We start from the raw sequence: 4,450 nt of genomic DNA, 5'->3' as shown, positions 1-4,450 counted from the left end.
ATGCAATCACTCTGAATTCACCTAGTGCTCAGACTTCCTGTGTATATTTATGAGTTGAGGTTCTTTTTGAGAGATGTTTTGAGTGTTAAACATTATATGCCTTGGCTTCTATGATTGAGTGGTTAATAGTTTACTGCAGAAGTGTTTGACTCCATGACCCCAATGGAAGAAGTGTTATTTTGTTGTTCCAACCAGCTTGTTTTCATAAACTGTTTGAAGAGTTAGCCATCTTTTCTTGTTAATATTTCCTATCAAAAATCAGTGAGAGAGCCCTTTCTGACTAAGGAGGCTAAGCCTTAGTCTAAAGCCTGGTTTGAAGTAGTTGCATGAGATCTTGCTAAGTAGCAGCCCTTAGTACACGATTTTGTGATAACATTTTGGTGTGTCTGCCGGGAGACTGATGATTACTCATTCCCGAAGTTTGAAGATTGAATTTTTGAAGGTAGCAGGAGTTCAAAGTGATTTTCGAGGCTGCAAAACTACCTTGGCGACTTCATTGTTGAAGAATTCAAAGTTCATACATTCATGGTGATTCCACTGGAGTTATGAAGGACCCAGAAGCTGCCATTCTTAGTTCAAGGTATGCATGTATAGATTTCTCAGGAATTCATGGTTTCCCAAATCATTTTCCCAAGGATGCATATTTTCTAAGGAATGGTCCCAAATTCAACGGAGAAGATTTGAGTTTAACCTTGAATCATATATCAGATTTTTGTGAATTTTTAGAGCTTCTTAGAGTTAAACATGAGGATGTTTGCATAAGGTTATTCTATGATTCACTTCAAGGGAAGTGCAAACAGTGGTTTGAATGCTTTCCTACCAAATCCATTAAGTCATTTCAAGACCTTTGTCTCATGTTTTTGGAGGAATGGATAGATAGGTCAGAGTTGGTGGCAGACTCTCCTTCAGTTGAGAGTTTCAAACAATGGAATGATGATCATAGTAAAGAAGAAACAAATGAATCTTTTTCTTTGTCCTTATCCTCATATCTAAAATCCTTTGACTGCAAGGCAAAGGATAGGATGAGATTTTTGGATGAATTTGCTGAGGACCTTGAAAAAGAAATTGAAGGTTTAGAAGGACAAATTCAGGCATACAGTTTTCATGATCATGATCATTATTCTCAGAAGTTTTCTATGGCAAAACGCAAGGAGACAATGCTGGTTCCTTTCTCTTTCACGATTAAGGAACTGAACACCGTGGTTGAAGATCAGTTTGCACAGCTGGAAAGTTACAAGGAAAAACAAGTTGATCATGTATTCTGGGATCCTGTAGCTGATTACATGGAAGAGTTTTACTCTCCAGTGCTTCAGTTTACTTATAAAGATCAGAGACAATTTCAGTGGCAGCGGTCATCACACCATCATATTGGCTCTGAATTCCGATGCAGTCAAAGAAATCAAATATCAGATAAAACAGAGGATTGGCTACATTGGAAATTTCATATTGATTGAGCAGAAAGAAATTGAAATTGTTAGGGTAGGTAGGTATAGGTAAATGCAAATAAGCTCAAGGTCGATTGAGCATTTTTCATTAGAAGTAGCTTTCCTTCTCCTACAGTCATGCTGGTCAAGCAAATTTCTGTTGTCAAATAAATTCTATAAGGCACTGGAACTGCAGGTTCTTAGTGCACCACAAGGGCACATTATCCCAAGTGGAGCCGTTGTTATCACTGAAAAGTCTGGTGTAAAAAATTTTAGCCTAGCTTAAAGACAGGGTGTTTTCGCAGCGCATAAATCCGTTAGCAGTTTAGCAGCGCCATCTGTTTTAGTGATTTCGTAGCGAAAACACTGACCTTGCATTGGCTGCACTGCGAAATTGGGAAATGATAGATATTTAAGGGAAACTTCTAGAAGCACTACAAAAAGCTGCACATGTGGCATTGGCAAGCTGCCCTCCAAATTGCCCAATTGCTCATATAGAACACCAGAGGCTCCTTACAATGATGATGTGTTGAGCGATGTCTCTCATTTGATTGTTACAGTTTTCCGCGGTTTAGATAATATAAATAGTCTCCTTGCAAACTGCTTACTATGCAATTATTTATGATATATATCAGTGTGCGCCCCGGATGCTGCAGGGTGTTATTTCAAATATGACACATGAGCTCTTGACTCATGTAATCGTGAATATTGAGCATCCATCTTATGATTATGATATAAGGAGAATTCTAGATCTTCAACTGTTAGATAAAGGTAGTTTAGAACAGGAAACAATCTCAGAAGATCAATTCAAACAACACCTTTCAATGAAATGCACAGATAATGAAAAAGGTTCAATCCACAAAGCTTTAGTTGAGACTATTCACAATTCATGTCACACCACTGAAAGCTGTAAATCTTCAAATCATCTTGGTAAACAAGGTAAAAAATTGGTGTACATAAAAAGCAAGAGCAATGAGGTTTCTTCTCAATACTGTGATACTATGGGTGGTCCATCGCAAAGCATAGCTGAAGACCAAAGTGGCGATCATTCAGAAGACATTAACATTTCAAGAGAAAGGAGGCTCGACCGGGAGAATTTCAAATTGTAGATATTGATTTTCCTAATACAACTGCAAGCTATAAAAGATATGCACAGATGTTTATTGTAAATGATTTAAAGGAAGCTGTCTGTCGTGTATCAGACACAGTCTTTGATGAATCTTCTTATTCTAACATTCCAACAACAATCTTATGAACTCTAAGATGGACAGGGCATTCACTTCGCGGGTTTCCCCAGATGGTTATCAAGAATATAAATAAGTGGGACGTGGATATACGCCAAGAATTGTTTAGCAGTATTCTGCTTGCTGGTGGCACGACATCAATGCAAATTGCAGATGAAGAGAACCGTGCAGCATTTGGAAATGTTACAGTGTTTCAACCGGATTTTGTTCTATTCTTTGATTGTCCCGAGGAAGAGATGTGAGGCGGCTTCTGAATAGGAACCAAGGCCAAGCTGATGACAATTGGATCATCAATCATAAAGTAAAATTTAACAGCTGGTGGCGTGAAGGAAGACATTCAAGGGCTAATATTTATGTGTAACTCGAAAACAAAGGAGGACTGTTTCCGTTATCGTGTTTCTGTTTCCGTTAGCGTGTTTTTGGGTTGCCTAAGGCGCACAAAGAACTTGTTGAGAAGGTAATGAATGGGATGCGACTCTTTTTGTATGACTTTGCATGATGGCAAACTCTTACACCTGCCAGTTGTGGATAGAGGTGGATTCGTTGTGGACCTGTATAGACGTGTTGCAAATTTTCAATGCAACAGTTCTTCCACAGAGGACGCCTCTGGAACCAGTTACTCTGCTAGAAACCAGGTGGAGACCGTTGCCCAATTTGGTGTTGTCTTCCTTCTTTTTGCCCTAGGTCTAGAATTTTCTTCAAAAAAGCTTCGATTTGGATCCGTTGTTGTTTTGGGAGGTCTGCTTCAAATCTTGCTTTTCATGTGTTTCTGTAGCATTACTACCTTGCTATGTGGGGCAAAATCTTCAGAAGGTGTCTTTGTGGGTGCTTCCCTGTCAATGTCATCAACGGCAGTGGTTTTGAACTTTTTAATGGAATGAAATAGTGTCAACGCCCTTCATGGCCAAGTCACAGTTGGAACGCTTATTCTGCAGGACTGTGCTGTTGGGTTACTATTTGCATTGCTACCTATTTTGGGTGGAAGCAGTGGACTTTTGCAAGGGATAATGTCAATGATGAAATCGTTAGTAGTATTGTCCATGTTCTTGACAGCTACAAGCATATTATCTTGGTCTTTTGTTCCCCGATTTCTGAAGCTAATGATAGGCCTCTCTTCCCATACAAATGAACTCTACCAGCTGGCCTCGGTTACCTTCTTCCTGCTAGTGGCTTGGTGCAGTGACAAGTTAGGTCTGAGCCTTGAACTGGGTTCATTTGCAGCAGGAGTTATGATATCAACCACAGATTTCGCTCATCATACACTTGAGCAAGTTGAACCCATACGTAATCTCTTTGCAGCACTCTTCCTTTGTAGCATTGGAATGCTTATTCATGTCCAGTTTCTCTGGAACCATGTGGATATTTTGCTAGCATCTGTGATTCTGGTGATTATTGCAAAGACCGTTGTGGTTACTATCGTTGTGAAGGGCTTTGGTTACAGCATTAGGACGGCTTTCTTTGTTGGTATGTCCCTCGCTCAGATTGGAGAGTTTGCTTTTGTTCTCTTAAGTCGTGCATCCAATCTTCATCTGATTGAGAGAAGCAGATTTATAATCAACAAATGATAGGCTAGTATCTTGAAAGCTTGGGAAAGCAGAGTCTCTTGGGAGTCACTTTCTTTATGGAGGTGGTGCGCCATGATGGTGTTGGTTTCTTGAACCAGAACAAAAGATATATACATGTGGTAATGATAAAGACTTTGTTAACTCCCAATTTAATTTGGCATTAGCAACAGATAATGATGTAATGTCATGTGAATCAACTAAAGATGCAGAGGAATTT

At 39.4% G+C, this 4,450-nt stretch overlaps 1 pseudogene; it reads left to right on the top strand.

The window, feature by feature from the left end:
* The first annotated feature begins 3,152 nt into the window (after positions 1-3,152).
* Positions 3,153-4,233, top strand: LOC149242802 (K(+) efflux antiporter 5 pseudogene; annotated as a pseudogene).
* Positions 4,234-4,450: the final 217 nt, after the last annotated feature.

Source organism: Pinus tabuliformis, chromosome 8 (assembly GCF_031772625.1).
Source record: "Pinus tabuliformis cultivar Carrire ecotype Pingquan chromosome 8, CPIR1, whole genome shotgun sequence".
In the NCBI taxonomy this organism is placed as follows: Eukaryota; Viridiplantae; Streptophyta; class Pinopsida; order Pinales; family Pinaceae; genus Pinus; species Pinus tabuliformis.
The sequence above is the reverse complement of the archived record's forward strand: the minus strand, read 5'-3'. Positions and strand labels throughout refer to the sequence as shown.